The 8,007-nt window shown below is 39.0% G+C and overlaps 1 pseudogene across 1 annotated transcript; it reads right to left on the bottom strand.

Annotated features, from left to right (window-relative positions):
• Positions 1-807: 807 nt before the first annotated feature.
• Positions 808-7,622, bottom strand: LOC308271430 (ATP synthase subunit s, mitochondrial-like; annotated as a pseudogene). The gene is made up of 4 exons: positions 7,516-7,622; positions 5,456-5,664; positions 4,748-4,919; positions 808-922 (listed from the first exon to the last, which is right to left on the bottom strand). The product of its transcript is annotated as an ATP synthase subunit s, mitochondrial-like (transcript).
• Positions 7,623-8,007: the final 385 nt, after the last annotated feature.

Raw genomic sequence — 8,007 nt, 5'->3', positions numbered from 1 at the left:
ATAAGCGTGCGCCACCACGCCCGGCTTATAATTTCTTATGTTGATCTTAGTAACTTTAGTGAGTCACAACTGAATATTCTTTTTTTTTTTTTTTCAGTACTGAGGATTGAACTCAGAACCATTTTACCTCTGAGCTACATCCCCAGCCCTTCTTGTATTCTTTATTTTTTATTTTTGTGGTACTGGGGGTTGAACCTAGTGGCATTACACCTCTAAGCTATACCCCCAACCCTATTTTTTTAGTCTTTTTGTTTTTGAAACAGGGTCTCACTGAGTTGCAAAGGGCCTCGCTAAGTAGCTGAGGCTGTCCATGAACCGCAATCCTTCGGTCTCAGCCTCCTGAATGCTGGGATTACAAGTGTGCGCCACAATGTCCGGTTATTCTTTATTTTTGAAACAAACATGATCTCTGAAGTACTGGTATTACAAGTGTACACCACCATGCTTGGCTTGAATATTTTATACATATGATAAACTCTCCACTTTTAAAATGTCATGATATAGCCGGGCGTGGTGGCGCACGTTTGTAATCCCAGCATTCAGGAGGCTGAGACCGGAGGATCGCAGTTCATGGACAGCCTCAGCTACTTAGTGAGACCCTGTTTCAAAAAAAAGAATAAAAAATAGGGCAGGGGTGTAGCTCAGAGGTCAAATGCCCCTGGGTTCCATCCCCAAACCCGCAAAAAAAAAAAAAAAGAGTCACAATATGATATTTTTATAGTTTTGATGATTATATATTTATTGCTATTAAGGAGCAACTTCAAATGATCCTTCATTATGAAATAAGACACAATGATTATTATTATTTTACTTCAAGTGTAATTTTAGTTCCATAGATGGCAGTGATGTCTTAAAGACTTGGACAAGATTTTCTCTATCTTTTATTCCAGGAAGATCACTTAAGAACAAATATTTGAGGTTTCTGCAAATAGAGAAAGAAAAAAAGTCACTTCAATTTGGCCTTTACTTTTATAGCTTTAAAAATGAGCTCAATTTATTGACTTGTAGGAATAATTACATATAGGATATGTTTCTATCACCCTATACCTTCAAAATGACTTTTAGAGCAGTAGCCTTAGATTGCTACTTTAAATGAAACTAATGCTAGGAACTAAGCTAGTCCTTGAAAACTATAATTGTCATCTGGGTGCAGTGATGCACACCTGTAATCCCAGTACTTGGGAGGCTGAGATAAGAGAATCAATCACAGGTTCAAGTCCAGCTTTAGCAATTTAGTAAGACCATTAGCAACTTAATGGGACCCTGCCACAAAAATAAAAGGCCTGGGGGTATAACTCAGAGAAAGAAAATGCTTGGGTTCAATCCATAGTACCAAAAACAAAACCTACAATTGTCATTAATTTTATCAATAATTTTAGCTGAATTTAAATTACATACGATGTAAAATAGCATAGATATCTTTGTGTGTGAAATATAAATCTTAAGCCATTAAGCTGGGTGTGATGGCACACATTGTAATCCCTGCGCTTGGGAGGCTGAGACAGGAGGATCACACAGGTTCAAAGCCAGCCTCAGCTACTTAGTGAGGCTCTCAGCATCTTAGTGAGACCCTGTTTCCAAATAAAGTATAAAAAATAGGTCTGGGAGTATACCCTGGAGGTAGAAAAGCCTCTGGGTTCCACCCCCAGTACCACACACACACACACACACACACACACACAAAAAAAAAAAAAAAAAAAAAATTATATATCTTAACCCAAAATAAAAAAATTGGGAAAGTTCTTAAAAGTACTCAAGTTCTTATTAGAAGATAAAGTTTTCTAGCCTCAACTTGTATAAGAAATTAAAAATCAATTACTTTCATCTCTAATTTTAAAACTTCTCAAACTTTCTATGATACTAAGGATACTGAAAATCATTATATATTAAAGCAGAACTACTAAGTTTAGAATATGAATTAAAATATAATATAAATAAGATGTAATATAAATATAATATAAACTAAAAAAACAATTTTTTAGCTGGGCATGGTAGCACACATTTATAATCCTAGTACCTAGGTGGCTGTGACAGTAGGGTCGCAGGTTAGAACTCAGCCTCGGCTATTTAGTGAGTCTCTTAACAATTTAGTGAGGCCCTGTTTCAAAACAAAACAAAACAATGTGCAATGTGCTAGGGGTATACCTTGGAGGTAGAATACCCCTGAGTTGAGCCTCTGGCACAAAAAGAAAAAAGAAAAAAATGGATTTGTGTATATATGTTACTTAAAGATTGAACCCAGGGACACATTCCACTCAGTTACACCTCCAGCCCTTTTTATTTATTTTAAATCTTGAAATGAGAGCCAGACATGGTGGCACACACTTGTAATCTCAGCGCTTGGGAGGGTGAGACAGGAGGATCACACAGGTTCGAAGCCAGCCTCGCTACTTAAGTGAGGCTCTCAGCAACTTAGTGAGACCCTGTTTCCAATAAAGTATAAAATAGCACTGGAAGTATAGCCCGGAGGTAGAAAAGCCCCTGGGTTCCACCCTCAGTACCACCAAAAATATAAATAAACAGATAAATCTTGAAATGGGGTCTCACTAAGCTGCTTAAGGCTGGCTTCAAACTTGCCATCCTCTTCCCAGCCTCCAAGTGCTGGGATTAAAGGCATGTACCACCAGGCCTGGCTGTAAAATAGGAATTTGATTAGACAAATTTATATTTTTTATTCACCATTCTGATAAGACTCAGAATCCAACAATTTTAGAATTAAACATATCTTGCTTATATTATTTTTGCATTTGGGATGGGGCGACTTGTCCCAGGCCAGGCCATGGGTCTGGGTGATGGCAGAAGAGGATGTGAGATAGCTTTCCTTCTGTTTTTTCCTTCTGTTTTTTTTTTTCCTTTCTTTTTTTTTTTTTTTGTACTGGGGGTTGAACATGGAGCATTCTACTTCCAAGCTACATCCCAGTCTTTTTTATTTTTTGTTTTGATACAGGGTCTCACTAAATTGCTGAGGCTAGCCTTGAATCGTGAGCCTTCTGTCTCAGCCTCCCAAGTACTGGAAATACAACTGTGCCACTTGCCTATCCAGAACAGTGTTCTTTTCTTTTCTTTTCTTTCTTTTTTCTTTTGGTATTGGGCATTGAACCTAGGACCATTCTATTTCTGAGCCCTTTATTTTTTATTTTGAAACAGGGTCTTGCTAAATTGCTGTGGCTGGCCTCGAACTCATGATCCACCTGTCTCAGTCTCTTAAATACTGGGTTTACAGGCATGTGCCACTATGTTCAACATGGGACAGCTTTCTTAAATAAATGCAAAAATATTTTTTGTATGTGTTTGTGTGGTCCTGGGGATTGAGGCAAGGGCTATTCTACTTCCAAGCTACACTCCCAGCCCCAGTTTATTTTTGTTTTTGAAACAGGGTCTTGTTAGGTTGATCCAAGTCTCACTACTTATTGAGGCTATCCTTGAACTTGCCATCTCCTGTCTTAGCTTCCCAAGTACTGGGATTAAAAGTGTTTGCCACCATACCTAGTTGAAGCATACTTTTGAAATTTATTAGCCGGGTGTGGTGTTGCACGCTTCTAATCCCAGCATTTGGGAGGCTGAGACGGGAGGATCATGGTTCACGGACAGCCTACTTAGTGAGGCTCTCTGCAACTCAGTGAGAACCTGTTTCAAAATAAAAGAATAAAAATAGGGCAGGAGGTGTAGCTCAGACGTCAAATGCCTCTGAGTTCCATCCCCAGACCCGTAAAAAAAAAAAAAAAAAAAAAAAGGAAATTTATTATAGTGTCAGGAGCTCCAAAGACAGAAAGGTAAATATTTTGAGGTTTTTTTTTTTTTCCCCCTCAAGCAACTAAATTAAAGACTTAAGTGCTAACTGGTATATACAAATGTCAGAAGAGTACCAAAAACATGGGGAAAATAGCTTTAAAAGATGGAGAGGAAGCATAATAGGTAATGCTTATTGAGAACTTACTGTGACAGGTACCTTGCTAAGTGTTTCATGTAGATTTGTTTTGTTTAGGAATGAGCTACCATGTCCAGCTGCTTTATGTAGCTTTAATTTGAAAAAATACACCCCTTAAGCCAGGTATGGTAGTACATGCTTGTAATCCCAGTACTTGGGAGGCTGAGACAGAAGGATTGCAGGTTCTTGGCCAGGCTCAGCTACTTAGTGAGGCCCTGTTTCAAAATAAAGAATAAAATATCTGGCTGGAGCCGGGCATGGTAGCACAGGCTTCGCGGACAGCCTCAGCTACTTAGTGAGGCCCTCTGCAACTCAGTGAGACCCAGTTTCAAAATAAAGAATAATAATAATTAAAAAAAGGGCAGGGGATATAGCTCGGAGGTTGAATACCCCTGGGTTCCATCCCCAAACCCGTAAAAAAAAGAAAAAACACCTCTTGAAAAATGTAGTGTCAGCCAGGCATGGAGGCGCACACCTGTATTTCTAGTACTTGGGAGGTTGAGACAGGAGGATATTAGGTTTGAGGCCAGCCTTAGGAATTTAGCGAAACCCTCAGCAACTTAGTGAGTCCCTGTTTCAAAATAATAAATAAAAAGGGGGTGTAGCTTGGATGTAAAATCCCCTGAGTTAAATCCCTAATACCATACACAATAAAAAAAAAATAGAACCTTAACAGTTTTAAAATATTGTAGAAGAAAATGAAGTATTTTTTTCATATTTTTTGGAACTTAAACAAAAAGATACTACCCCTCAAGTGTTTTAAGTTCTGATTAATTCACCTTATCATTATCAAGTTTCCATATGGCTTTGACTACCTACCTTAAATGGCGCAAAGCAATGATGCCTTTATCTGTGATATTCCCGCAGGAAATTATTTCCATTTCCAATAGGCTTTTCTATAACTTTTCAAATTGACTGAGCCTCTGCAAACAGCCATCCTCAATATAGTGACACTTGCATAGTGTTATTTTTTCAACATGTTCTAGGCCCTCTGGGGAGGGAAAAAAGTACAGTTCAGGAATGTGCTGCACCATTCAGATGTCTGTCTTGGTTTGCCTAGGACTGTTCTGACTGCAGGAGTGAAAGTCCTATCAAAACTGAAATGACTTTTCACTCTATTCACCATCCAAGGTCTTCACTACACGGGATGTGCCGATGGACAGGCCACGGTGCAAGCCGATGCCCACACACTGGAGCACAGAAATGTCCACGTGAGCAGAAGCTATGTGGGCATAATTAGTCTTGCGTTATTGAGGACTTCTCAATGACAGAAATTTTACAAAGATGGTTTGACACACAAAGTTTTGAAGTAAAGTCAATAAAGGAACATAGAGACAAATGTAGGGGAAAGGTGTGTGAAACTTCTATTTACTTTGAAAATAAATACCAAACATAAGAAAAAGCAAAGTTAGCTGTACTGACATGGGCAAAGAGGACACAGCTGTGACTATAACAGTGATTCAATTGCAAGAGAGATGATCAAGTCAAACTACCTGCTTCCTGTAAACAAAATAACAGGGCGGTTACCCATGTGATCAAATCCAATGTTCATGACACAAGAGTTGGTGGCATCGATCGCCTGAATCTTGTACTTGTTTAGAGGGCCTGTTGGGAGGTTGTTGTAGTCCTTCTGCCACCTCTCCTGGCCCTGGTAGCGCACTGTGGCCCCACAGCGCAGGAGCCATTCAGACGCTGCCCTGTCGGGGCCGACCTCTTTGATGCGTTCATAATCCACTCTGATGGCAAGGGAAAAGACAGTTTGCTCTTTTAAAGAACAGCAACAAATTGTCATTTCAAATGGCTGAGGAGGGAGATGAAAATAAAAACAACCATTGCTCCAATTATTTTGCTTTTATTTCTGTCTCCAGGTAAACTGCCAAGGCAAACTGTGTTAGGATTTTCAGGTGCTGGGGATCAAACCTAGGTCTTCACATGCAAGGCAAGCACTCTACCACTAGGTTATACCCCCAGTTCCAAGGCTTTATTTATTTTTTATTTTTTGGTACTGGGGATTGAATACAGAGCATTCTACCTCTGAGATACACTCCCAGCCCTTTTCATTTTTTTGTTCGAAACAGGGTCTAGCTAAGTTGCTGAGGCTGACTTCTAACCTGTGATCCTCCTGCCTCAGCCTCCCAAACACTGGAATTACAGGTGTGCACCACCATGTCCAGATCCAACATATATTATTTATATGTTTACCAGGCAGGCTGGGGCTTCATTGATTCATATGTAGCACAATGCTTGATACCAGAAATACTTAGTAACTATGTAGTATTAAGTAAATTCTTATGATTGGTTAGCATTTTTAGCAATGATCAAATTAAATAAGGAATAATTTTGAATCAATTTTCAAATTAATGAATATCACTTAAGATATTCATTAATTATTATTTATTATTTCAAATTAATGAATATCTTAAGTGATATTCATTAATTTCTACATATGCTTTTTTTCCTCTAGCAACAAATCATGCTATATTAAGCAGTTAGAAGGTGAGTTACATCAGCTTCAAAATAGTATTTATTAGCCATGCGTGGTGGGGCATGCTTGTAATCCCAGTACTTGGGAGGCTGAGACAGGAGAATCACATGTTCCCTGCCAGCTTCAGCTACTTAGTAAGGTCCTCCATAATTTAGAGAAACCTTGTTTCAAAATAAAGAATAAAAATAGGGCTGGGGGTGTTGCTTGGAGGTAAAATCTCCTGGGTTCAATCCCTAGTACTAAAAAAAAAAAAAAGGTATTAATTTAAATTTTTTCTGGTACTAGGGATGGAACCCAGGGGCATTCTACCTCTAAGCTACACCCTCAGACCTTTTACTTTTGAAACACTGACTTGTAGTTTGCTGAGAGTCTTGCTGGTTGCTGAGGCCATCTTCTAATCTGTAACCCTCCGGTCTCAGCCTCCCAAGTACTAGAAGTACAGGCAGGTACCACCATATCTGGCTCAAAATGGTATTTATAAGCATACCAGCCACTTCCTTTCTTTTTTCTTTTTTGTGGTTCTGGTGCTTGAACCCATGGAATTCTACCTCTGAGCTACATCCCCAGGCCTTTTTATTTTTTTGAAACGGGGTCTTGATAGGTTGTTGAGAGTCTCATTACTTGCCGAGGCTGGCTGAGAACCTGAAATTTTCCTGTCTCAGTCTCCCAAGTACTGGGATTACAAGGGTATGTCACCACACTGGGGTCCGGCTTCTCAATTTTTAAAAGAATTAGAATTCCTCTGATAGTATTCAAAAAGCTAATATTTCTTAAGAAACTATAGAATGAAATATTCAAAGTTACATTTATTAAGTTTTTCTGATTATAAATAACAAATATTCATTTCAGAAAACCTGATAGGCATCAAAAGAACAAATAATTAAAAAAACTTATATTCTGTAACAGCTGCAATTCATATCCTGTAATCCATTCTTTGGGTCTTTTCTTTCTCTTTGTCTCTGTTTTATTGGTCAACCATTTAAGGCTCATACATTGTTCCAAAAAAAAAAAAATTGGAATGGAAAGTAACCAAACTAGCTGTTGAGAGCTCATCCAGCTGTAATAAACTGCACATTTCTTTACTTAAGCTAGAGTAACTTACTTGTTAAACACTGTATTCAGCCAGGCCCAGAAGTATCTGGAGTCACATGACCATGGGAGTTTCTTTAGGCCGCACAACTGCTGGGGAATTCTTCCAAACAGCATCATTTGATCTAGACACACAAAACAGTTCCCTCATTAGATAATCAACTGGCAACCAGAGTCCTTTTCACACAATAACTTGCTTTCCAACTTCAGAGTCAATACTCTTGCGCCAATAAAGCTGACAATTCGCTTGCTGCTCAGCATTTACGGAGCAAGCCACTCCTGCCTCTGGTTCTCGGTTTACTTCTTTGTTTCTTTTTGCTGCAAAAATGGGGGGTAGGCCTGGACTGTGTCTAAGGCTCCTTTCAGCAAGAACAGTAAGGTCCACTGTTGAAGCCTCGACGGGATTCTTCTGCAGTGTCGCCACCTAGTGTCCATTCAGGCAGCACAACTACTAATTTGCACAAACCATCTCCATTCTCAATCTGTATTTCCAGTATCAAAGTGA

This window comes from Muscardinus avellanarius (genome assembly GCF_963383645.1).
Source record: "Muscardinus avellanarius genome assembly, chromosome: 12".
Lineage (NCBI taxonomy): Eukaryota > Metazoa > Chordata > Mammalia > Rodentia > Gliridae > Muscardinus > Muscardinus avellanarius.
This window is presented reverse-complemented; position numbering and strand designations above follow the sequence as displayed.